Source organism: Phoca vitulina, unplaced genomic scaffold, assembly GCF_004348235.1.
Source record: "Phoca vitulina isolate PV1807 unplaced genomic scaffold, GSC_HSeal_1.0 scaffold22, whole genome shotgun sequence".
Taxonomy (NCBI): domain Eukaryota; kingdom Metazoa; phylum Chordata; class Mammalia; order Carnivora; family Phocidae; genus Phoca; species Phoca vitulina.
In genome coordinates, this window is record NW_022589725.1 from 11,519,971 (window position 1) to 11,531,621 (window position 11,651).

Below are 11,651 nucleotides of genomic sequence, written 5' to 3' on the forward strand. Positions count from 1 at the left end.
TGGAATGAAGAAAACCTGGCCAGTAATATTAAGCTTATAAGCCTGGCCTTCTAAAAGAGAATACTTACTTGGAATAAAGCAATGATTCTTACCTTGACAAATAAACAGAACTATTCACTCTCTACAGATGGTATTTCAAGGGCCAGGTAACCTCAGCAGAGGTATCTACCTCATAAAGCTAAAGCTCTAAGGAAATGCAAATTTCTGGTCTAGTGTTTTTTCCAGCCCTAGTACTGTTTGGGTATCTTATAGTGTTGTTGATTTTTTTTTAATGTTCTCTTTATTCTATGATTTTAAACAGTTTGCTACATATTTAAATATAATTTTTTATAGTCTTAGACTCCAAGTTTGTCCATGGGACAACAGCTCCAAGTTTATAATGGAACTCGGCAGACAATTTGATAAATTCATCTCACAAGCAATTTTTCAGCAATCTGTCCACTCTAAAAAGCAATATCCATCTGTTTATATACCGAAAGGTATCTGTGAACCCAGAATTTAGCCCTCTGACATACTCTCAATGCTCCTTCCAGAGACGAATTCTCAAGCCACTTACAGCTTGAGAACCGTAATTCATACTATTAAGAGGTAAAAATATCATTCAAGATTATCTAGTCCAACCCTGTTGTTTTAGACAGAAAGACTGAGATCCCAGAGAATATCAGGTAATTATAATTACATGTCTTTGGCAAGCATCAAATGCCTGCTGTTTCCGCCAGTAGAACCACACTGGGCATGTGGGGAGAATGGCCAGACTTGCACTTCAGTCAGTGGAGCACTCCAAATACATGTGTCTGAGCCTCAGAAAAATCTACGTATTTAACCACAATCTCCCTACCCTTACCCCTGCATGGAGAGCAGGGGGCAGTGGACAGCCTAAATGACCTTTTGGGAATATAAACTAGAACCCAGTGATAATATTCCACCCTCCCCCCCTCCTCTGATGAGGTACAGCCCACTTATTCACATCAAGTCCATTATGAAGTAAAAGAGACACTAAAACCAAAGAAAAAGAAGGGGCTGTGGAAACAGAAAAGATAATAGGGCGTCTGAGTGGCTCAGTCGGTTAAGCATCTGCCTTTGGCTCAGGTCATGACCCCAGGGTCTTGGGATGGAAGTCCCACATTGGGCTCCCTCCTCAGCGGGAAGCCTGCTTCTCCCTCTCCCTCTGTCTACCGCTCTGCCTACTTGTGCTCTCTCTGTGTCAAATAAATAAAATCTTAAAAAAAAAAAAACTAGGGCGCCTGGGTGGCTCAGTTGGTTAAGCAACTGCCTTCGGCTCAGGTCATGATCCCATGGTCCTGGGATCGAGTCCCACATCGGGCTCCCGGCTCAGCGGGGAGCCTGCTTCTCCCTCTGACCCTCTCCTCTCTCATGCTGTTTCTCGCTCGCTCGCTCTCTAATAAATAAATAAATAAAATCTTTAAAAAAAAAAAAAAACTAAAAAAAATCTTTAAAAATAAATAAATAGATAACTAATACTTGGGTAGATGCCTATCTCTAGTTATTCACGTAAGCAGGGAGACGAAAATGAGTAGAGAAGGACCTCCAAACCTTTTTCTCTCTGGCTCCCACCCTTTTGGTCTTTTACAAAATTTAAGGGAGGTCTTAGACTATTTTATGATGAAATGAGGCTGGCCAGAGAAGGAAAGGAGTTGGCCAAGCCCACAGACTGAGTTAGTAGCAGGAACCAGACAGAATGATCCTCAGGCTCATAACTGGGTTTCCCAGTTTATCCCACTGACCCCCTCTCTCTAATCCTGAGAGTCTAGGAGCTGTACGCCACCTCGGGTCTAAAACTTTCCTTACAGAACCTAGTGGGAAGTTGTAGGTCAGCAGGCTAACATTACTAGTCACCTCCCCTTCCAATTATACATTTTATACATGAAGCTAAAAGAGAAAAAAAAAACCAAAAAACTAGGTTTTTATAGACATTCATGTTTATATACCCCTTCCCCCTACCACTGCCTAAGAAAAAAAAGGGAAGAGAAAGGAGGAAAGAAAATGCCTCTCCAAGAGATATACTATCTAAATCATCATCTAGAATCATAAAATGTTATTGCTAGAAGGGACCCTCATAGTCATCTAGTCATTATTTTCTATCATTATTCAGATGAATAAACCAGGACCTTTGCCACCTGACAAAAAGACTGGAGTACAGAGCAGGGTCTCCTGACTCCTGTCCCAACAAAAATCCCTCATGGTCCCTCCCCACCCCACCCTCTGCCTCCACCACTGTTATCTAAGCTACTGAGATCTGCTGCCTTTCTGGATGCAAGCTCCGGAAGCTACAGCTTACTTACCTTTGTTTTCCCAGTGCCTAGCAGGTAGTAAACACAGGTGACTTACAGAGGGCCACATAAGCAGATGGAGAGTCTCAGCACCAAAGGCGTTGTCTAGAAAAAATGTAAGCCTTCCTTGGCTTAACATAAGCAGTCTTCAGGGCTATGCAGGGCCTAAATGTCTGGGATCTAATATTTCCTCCTTTTCTAAACTAGTGTTTACATCATCCAGTTTAGCCAGGAATAGTTACCAGATGTGTTGTGCAATACTGTCCCTCACCCATGCTTCCCACCCCCAACCCTCCCCTTGGAGAACTAGGATCAATAACTAGAAGGTAAATGAAAGCAGATGTAAGATGAACCTGCATGAGAAATCCACCTCCTCTCTTATGTCTTCACCTCAATAATCAGCATCCCCATCTATATAACTGCACCAGGTAGAAATCTAGAAGTCATCCTTGATGACTCTCCACACCAGTAATCTTTGTGTCTCGCTGCTCAAGTCCTTCTACACATACACATCCTTCATTGGAAACACCATCATCTCCTACCTGTATTACCACAACAGCCTCCTTCTAACTGGTCTTTTTGCCCATGGTGCTCTAGACCTCCAAACCACTCCCCAAACAGGTAGCCAGAGATATCCTTCTAAAATGCCCATAGGAGCATGGGCCCCCCTTCACCTCGAAATGAAGTCCAAATTCGTCAACCGGGACAACAAGGCCCTTTCATGACTTGGCTTCTGCTCTACCTACCTTACCAGTCTCATCTCATCTCTTGCCATATCCACCCATCTTTTGCTTTATGCTCCACCCAGAAATCTTGAGAAACGTGAGAGATGTATTTAACCCCTCTGGGTTAAATGCAACCCCTCACCTACAGGATGGGAATAACAATAGTATGTACTTTTCGGGATGGTTATAGGAAAAAATTAACACATGTTAAATGCTTAGAGTAGCACCTGATATAGGAAATGGCCGAAAGTCTCAACTATCACCACCACCATCAACAGACTTGCTATTCCTTCTCCCTAGTCTTATCTTTGTCTCCTCAACTCTCCAAATCTCTTCTTTTCCTCCTGCCTTATGTCTCTGTTTTTCTTGAGATCTGGGCTTAGCCAACTTCTCTGAAGAAACCTCCAAGGCTTGGTTAGTTACCATTCCTCTATGCTGTAATATTGTTTATCCCTATTCACAACACTTCTCACATTGCCTGTTTACTTGCCTGCCTTCCCCACGAGGCTGTACAGACTCAAATCCCCAAGCTTAGGACTGTGCATGGCAGATGCTTAATAATTTCTCTGTAAACGGAAAACTTTCTAATAATTAAGTGTCCAATGAAACCGAATCTCAGCAAGTAGCCAATTCAAACGTTGGCCAGATGGCTGGCTGGTCGACAGGGCTTTAAAAGCCCTTCAACTACAAGATTCTATCCAATAAACAATTCAACACATTCAGACCTCACTTTGCACTCAGGGGTTTGGACTTAATACCTAGGCAATGTTAGGCCATCAGATCTTTAAGGAAGGTGCAACATGTTCAGATCTGTTTGCTGCCCCATTATCCATCTCTGGAACACCTCCCACCCCCTGTTGGTATCAGGACAAAATTCCAACTACTCTTCAAAAACACCATATTCCACCACCTTCCAAACATACAGAAACAGAAGCAGTCAAACCTAAAGGAGTTTTGAAAGGCTAAATGCATTTAACTCCATCTTAACCACCTGCAAGCAATGAGTATTCATAAACACCCTCTAGGAACCCAAAACTAATCCTTCTTGTGTGACTTATGGAAAGAGGAGGGCAGAGAGAATGTATTTCATAAAGGTAATCCATTTAATCATCCTCTGAGTAGTTTTGATCCGAGCTGCTGTCATAGCACTGCTATTCTTGATCACTGCAGCCCGATATTCCCAAACCCCGGATAGTTGGAAAAGCAAGTGCAAAGAAGCAAGGGTGGAGAGTCCTCTGGGTTCTATTTCAAGGGTGGGAGGTCCCTTTCGAAGACACAAAAGGGGCCAGCACAGATCTCCAGAAAAGGCTTCGGTGATAAGGAACTTCAATCCACAGAGCAGAGGAAAAAGGGGGAAAAGAGCTTAGCCAGAGGTACAACCAGGCCTCTGTTCCTGCTGTGGGGCTGCATGCCACACCCTACTGCAGAGGACTAACCATTTTGCACTTACAAAGCACCTTGAGTTCAAGGGAGGCACTAGAAGTGCCAGCTTTGGCAGTCCCTAAAGGACAAAAGAATGTAGGATTCCACTTATATGAGGTACCTAAAGTAGTCAAATTCAGAGACAGAAAATAAAATGGTGGTTGTCAGGGGCTGGGGGGAGAGGGGAATACGGAGTTAGTGTTTAAGGGCAAGAGAGTTTCAGCTGCGGAAAATGAAAAAGTTCTTGACAACAATGGTTAATGGTGATGGTTGGACAACAGTGTGAATGTATTTAATGCGAGAGAACTGTCCATTTAAAAGTGGTTAAAACGGCAAATTTTGGGGCGTCTGGGTGGCTCAGTTGGTTAAGCAGCTGCCTTCAGCTCAGGTCATGATTCCAGGGTCCTGGGATCAAGCCCCGTGTCGGGCTCCCCGCTCAGCCCCTCTTGATCTTCTGCTTCTCCCTCTCCCTGCCTCTCTGCCTACTTGTGCTCTCTCTGTCAAATAAATAAATAAAAATCTTTAAAAAATAATAAAAATAAATAAATAAAATAAATAAAAAATAAAATGGTGAATTTTACCTCATGTGTATTTTTACCAAAAAACAAACCCACACCGGCTTTAAAGTTATATTGTCTGCAGTTATCAATTACATGATCCTGATCCTCTGTAAGCCTGTTTCTTTCTTCCTCTGTAAAACAGGGATAATACCTAATTCATACATTCGGCTCTGAGGAATAAATGAGACACCCCACAGAAAGTCCTTAGTCCAAGAACTGGTACCCGGTAAGTACTTAATAAATGTTAGTTATTATTTCTACTACTACAATAGACTTTCACAGCCATTTCTCACAGTCCCCACACAAACAGGTTCACAGAGCCACAATGAGTGGCTCAGTTAATGATGCTACATCAAATCCTCTGCCCAGGAAAGGTGTCCTGTCCCCACCACTTGTTAACTTGGTGACCTAAGTAAGGCAAGTGCCCCAACCTTGCTGTGTCTCAATTCTCAATTACAGCTGTAAAAAGGAGATGTAAAGCAAACTCTAAGAACTCCCTCACAGAACTGGGTTAGAAATCAGAGGATTCCAGAAGAGTACTATAAACCATAAAGTACCATACGATAAAAGTAATGACTAATGAGAACTGGGTACACCTGTGCACAAAATCTGACCTTTTAATGCTAAACCTAAGGCATGGAGAGTGGCTGGAACTAAACAACTTTCTCAAGATTTCAATTTACTCAGGATTCCTGTTCTGTTAAGGCCTGAATAAGTAATTTAGTGCCCCTTCAAAAGGTGGCAAGGGATGGCAGAAATAAAACTATTACTGGACTGCCAAGCAGAAGACTGGGAGTTCTAATTCTGTCACTAAGGCAGTCTGTGAATTTAGACAACGTACTTCCCCTTTCCAGTGTTAACAGGATAGGGGGAACAAGGCAAATAAAAAAGTTAGACCAGATGGTAAGACCCCTTCCAGGTCCTACCTACCACAACTCCTAAATCCAGAATTTTGGAAAGAGAGCACAACAGACCTCCAGACTCCAAAGAACTAATGCAAACATTAGGAGACTCCTTCAAGATGCGGCCTAGGAACTCTGATTTTTAGACACTCCCCACAATAGGGATCAAACACACTGGAAAACTAGAAACTTGCCAAAGTTAATTTTAGTTCACTTTTACCCCTCTTGATCTTATCTGAAAATGGGAAAAATAAAACCCTATTTGAAGGCAGGGAGTTGAAGCAGTTGACTTGAGCCACTCCTGCTTCTCCTCCCCCAAGTAGGAGCTATAAATCTAAACACTATAGAGGACACGCAAAGTTGGGGGGGGGCGGGGAAAGAATATGCCGTAAATAAAAGAGAGACCTCACTGTTATAATGACTTAAGCCTTCCATGAGCCAAAACCCCAGAGAACTTCAGTTGTGCTTGAGATCTGGAGTCCACTACATTCATCAAATTCTAACGGGCAATACTAGCAAGAAATTCATAGTAATTTCCTTCCCCTCGGACCTCCCCTATCCACAGAATGGGATTTCATCCATAGTATAGTGGACACTAGCCTAGGAATCAGGGAAAACGGAGTGACCCAAGGATAAGTCAAAATCCTCTCTGCACTAAGAGATTACACAAGCTGACACTAAGAAATAAATAACAAGTACTAGTACCACGGCTTTACACTCCTGCGGCTACTGTGATTTGAAGCAAATTATTTTACCTCTCTGCGCCTTGACTTCTGCTTCTGTAAAGGGGGATAATCCCCAGGAGGCCGTCCTGAGAATTAAATGAAATAAAGCTTACGAAGTTCCTAGTCAAGTCCATTAAATGTTACCTGTTGGTATTAAACACTTCTCTCACATACTAGTTCCCTAAATCTACAAACATCCTGCGAAACGACTTTCTTTCCCCCATTTTACAGAGGGGCAAACTGAAGCTCCGCCGCACAGGGGGATGCGTGAAGTGCGGAACACCGCCCCAGCTCTAGGGCGCGTTGTTGCTCCTCTCCGAGCCCCAAGGAGTGCAACGAGCCCAGCAACGGCAGCGGTGGGGGCCGAGGCGGCATTCAGGCCCGCGGGGAGCGAGGCAGGGCCAGTTCTGCGCGCCTCGGGGAGCCGGCAGACCCAGCCCGGGAGGGAGAGCCGGAAGAAGCCCGGGCCGGGGCTAGAGCCCGGGACGGGCCCGCCCAGGCCTTCCCGGCGCGGCCTCCACTCCCCTCCCTCCTCCCCTCGCCGGGCTGGGCGGGGCGGGGCGCGAGCACAAAGACTCTAACTTCCGAGCGGACGCCGGCCCATCCCGCCAACTCCTGGCCCAGGCCCGGCCCGCGAGGAGGAAGCGGCCAGGGAACGCCAGACGGCCGGGGGCAGGCGCGGATGGGCCGGGCCAGCGACACGGGGTTTGGGGGGGGGAGGTGCGGGGTGAGGGGGCCGGGAGTTAGTCCCGCTCCCGGGACGCCCAGAATGGCCGAAAAAAGAGTTTCTAAAAATAGGCAGCAACCCGTGCGAAGAGGTGGGCGGCCGAAAAGGAACAAGGAACACTCCCCCGCACACCCAAGGAGACGCCCGTGGCCCCCACTCACCCGCGCCGAGAGGTCTGGAGGAAGCCGCGCGGCGCAGAAAGAGGCGGTGCCGCCGCACTCGGGGGCGGAAGGGAGGGAGAGAAGGGGGAAGGCGGCCCCGGCCGCGGCGTGAGGAGCTGAACACACGCGCGGGAGTCGCCCCCGCCGCCGCTGCCGCTGCCGCCCCCTCAGCTTCTCTCGGCTGTGCCCGCCCTGAACCCGCGCCCTCGTGCGCCCCGCCGCACTGACAGCGGCGCGAGCCCCGCAGCCGCCGAGTCCTTCCCTCGGCCGGCACCACTGAAGCGCGCGGGGGTGGGGGCGCACTGAACGGCTTTCCTCAGCTTGGCCCCGCCCGCCGCTCCAGCCCCGGGCCCGGGCCCTCCCTCCACACCCCCGACTCTGCCTCCAGAGAAGGACACAGTGACACAAGCGCTAGGAGTCCTCAGCCCCACCCTGACACAGTCCGACTTCCCGAGCGCATGGGTTCTCTCCACCCCCTCAGCCTCGCTTTGGAAAGGTCCAGAGCTTCGGCGGGGAGGAAGAGGAAGGCGGGGCCAAGGCGGGGCCTGACAGGGAGGAGGGACTGAGGAGGGAGCCTGGGGAGGCGGGGCTAAGGTCGGGAAAAAGAGAGAGAGAGAGAGAGGGACTCCCCTACACCAATAAGCGAGCCGAAGGCGGGGCAGGGCTGACAGGGTGGTGATGCCAGAGACGAGAGAAGCGCAAGGCAGGTATGGAGGACCGTGGAGGCCGCGCGGAGCCAGGAGCCAGGGCTACGCTTGAAAGGAGGGGCTGTGGGTGGGGCTAAACGGAGGCCGTGCCCGTAGGAGGAGTTAAAGGTGGAGGGAGACAGAGGCGAAACTGGGAGAAGCGAAGCCCTTAGAGGAGGGGGCGGGAGATGGGGCCGAAGAGAGATCCAGAAGGGAGGAAAAATTGAAGCGGGACAGAAGGAGGCGGGCCCGGAAGCAGAACAGGGAGGAGGGGGCCCAAAGGTGGCCACTCTGGGGATGAGCCGGGAGGAGGCGTGACCCAAAGGTGGGTCGCGAGGCTGGTGCTGAGGTGGGCGGGGCCTGCAGATGGGACCCAAACACGTTGGCGGGGGGCGGTGCCCGAGGAGTGCGTGAGGGACGCAGTAGGAAGGAGCTGCAGGTCTTTTCACTTTCAGGGAAACAGGTGCGTGGACTGGGCGAGGATAGCTCCTCGCAGCCTAGGCTAGGACTGGGCGGAGAGGCCGCGGTTGGGTTGGGTTTGCGGAGGACGTGGCACTCCCACCTACAAAGGAGATTAAATTCAAGTACCTTTACCTTTCTAGGGTGCGGGAAATGTTTTATAACCCGATCTAGGTGGTGGTCCTCTCTACTGAATATTTCTCCTGTCGGAAACTCTCACCCAAATCAGTATTCCAGGCTCCACGAACAGCCGGAGGGGTCTTCCAAGAGCACTCAAAGACCGTTGCCCTTCAGTCCTCAGCTATACACTTCCTTGAGGGCTGGGAACTGTCCAAATTCTCCATGCAGCCGACCTGTGATTTCATGATTGTATTTTTCACATTGCTACCTCCAGAACCTGCCTAAGAGACGCGAGTCCTAAAAACCGCAGAGTCTGAATGGAATCCTGGCCTTGCCAGACCAACAGTTACAACTCTGCTTGTGTTGTTTGATGACCTCCGTGTCTCCCTTCAGAGGACGAGAAATCAAATTAGATAGTGACACTGAGACCAAGGCCAGGAACGTTCTTCCCCTACCTCTTCTAACTCTGGTTCCTTCTTATGCCTCAAGTCTCTATTTAAATATCACCTCAGAGAGGATTTTCCTGAACACCCCACCTAAAGATGTTCTCTAGTTTGGCCTCTTGTTCATTTCCTTCATGGCATTTCTTAGTCTTGTCATTTTTTGGTCTGTTTGTGTGTTTTTGTCTGTCTCCCCACTAGAAGGTAAGTTCCATGAGACCGAAAATCTTTGGTTGTGAGTCCATCACTGTTACCAGACCTGGTGCAATGGCTGGTATAGACCTAACGTTCAGTAAACACTTGAGTGAATGAATCAGTCAATCAACCAATTAAGGAATAGGTCCCTGCCAATCTCCTCTGCTCTATTTCTGGCCACTCCTGGATACTGGCCTCCCTCCCTTTGTACCAGCCTTAAAACCATGTGTACTTGAATACACCCCAGTCTCTCAGCACCCTCTGCTATAGCATTCTCTACTTGGACTGCTCCTCCCCTTCTGCCTAGATGTCTCCTGTTAATCCTTCAAAACTCAGCTCAGGAACTACCTCCTCTGAAAGGCTTTCTCTGACCTCCCATCGGCCCCACCACCAGGTGTTCACCCCTCCCTGTTCATAGCCTTGATTATAAAACCTGCCTATGCAGGTGATAATCCTCTTCCTGCTGGCACTGAGGATTATATTCATAGCTTCAAAGGTCCTGATCTGCCCTCCGTTACCGTTCTGACCTTATCCCCTATTGTATTGCTTTCACCTCCTCTTACTCTGCTCCAGCCACATTGGCCTTGCTGTTCTTCTGACATGCCAAGCATACTGCTAACTTCAGGGCCTCTGCATTTGCTGTTGTGTCTGCCTCAAATGCTCTCCTCCCAGATGTGGGCATGGCTCACTCCTTCAGGTTTCCACTCAAATGTCACTTCCTCAGAGAGGCCTCCCCTGACCCACATTTAAAATAGCAACACCATGGGGCGCCTGGGTGGCCCAGTCGGTTAAGCATCTGCCTTCAGCTCAGGTCATGATCCAGGGATTGAGCCCTTCTCAGGCTCCTTGCTCAGCCTGTTTCTCCCTCTCCCTCAGCCTGCTGTTCCCCCTGCTTGTGCTTGCTCTCTCTCTGTCAAATAAACAAAATCTTTTTTAAAAATTAAAAAATAAATAAAACAGCAACACCCTGGAGTGCCTGGGTGTCTTAGTTGGTTGAGCATCCGACTCTTGGTTTCAGCTCAGGTCATGATCTCAGGATCCTGAGATTGAGCCCCATATCTCACTCTGCGCTCAGGGCGGAGTCTGCTTGAGATTCTCTCCCTCCCCCTCTGCCGCTCCTGCTCACTCACTCACTCTCCTAAAAATAAATAAATCTTTAAAAAATAAAATAGCAACACCCTACTTCTCTGTACCTTTTCCTGCTGGATTTTTCTCCATAGCACTTATTACCACCTGAAATACTATTTGTTCATTTGTTTGTTGTCTCTTTCCTGTCCCCACCTTCTACTACACTTTTTGTGATCTTCACAAAGACAGGATTTTGTCTGTTTTGCTCATTCCTTGTCCCTAGAATGAATATTTGTTGAATGAATGACTACGAATTAAACAGAGAAGTGTTAGGAATATTCTGTGTTGTCCAGAAGAATCCCTGAAGATTAAAGCATGAAGGAAGATGATCTGGGGTCTTGAGATCAAGCCCCACATTGGGCTCCATGCTCAGGGTGGAGTCGGCCTGGGATTCTCTCCCCCTCTCCCTGCCCCTCCCGCTTGTGTGCACATTCTCTCTCTCTCTTTCTCTCAAAAAAAAAATCTTTAAAAAATTTTTAAAAGAATAGATCAATAGGAATTGGCTCACCTGGTTATAGAGGCCGAGAAGTCCCATGATCTGCCATCTGCAAGCTAGAGAACCAGCAAAGCTAGTGGTATAATTCAGTCCAAGTCCAAAAGCCCAAGAACCAGGAGCAGTGATGTCCAATGTCCTGGGCAAGAGAAGACGGATGTTAGTTCAAGCAAAGAGCAAATTTGCCTTTTTATTCTAATCTGTCTTCAACAGATTGGATGACACCCACCTGCATTGGTGAGGGTGATCTTAGTGTACCAATTCAAATGCTAATCTCTTCCAGAAACACCCAGAAATGTTTTACCACCTATCTGGGCATGCCTTAGCCCAGTCAACTTGACACATAAAAATGACTATCACAGCCACCACGAGGGAAAGCCAGCCAGAGAAATAAAGCCATCACATGGAGGAGGGCAGGACTAAGAAAACATTATAGAAAAAATGAGCCAGAGACCTGATAAAACCATACCTGAAGCTTGACCCACCTCTGGACTTTTCCATGAACCAATATGTCTTTATGGTTTGAGTAGCTTTAGTTGGGGTTTTTGTAACTTGCAATGAAAACAAATTTCCTAACAGATGAGTAGGGTTCAACAGGTGGAGGTATAATGCCTCAC

At 47.8% G+C, this 11,651-nt stretch overlaps 1 protein-coding gene across 2 annotated transcripts in view; it reads right to left on the reverse strand.

Moving 5' to 3' along the window:
* Positions 1-8,027, reverse strand: part of RALY (RALY heterogeneous nuclear ribonucleoprotein) — an 83,815-nt gene extending 75,788 nt beyond the window's left edge. Inside the window, exon 1 of one of the 2 annotated variants that reach the window (XM_032419402.1) lies at positions 7,514-8,027. The gene's annotated coding sequence lies outside the window, so the exon portion shown is untranslated. The remainder of the gene's footprint in view (positions 1-7,513) is intronic. The other variant, XM_032419403.1, reaches the window with a different exon arrangement.
* Positions 8,028-11,651: the final 3,624 nt, after the last annotated feature.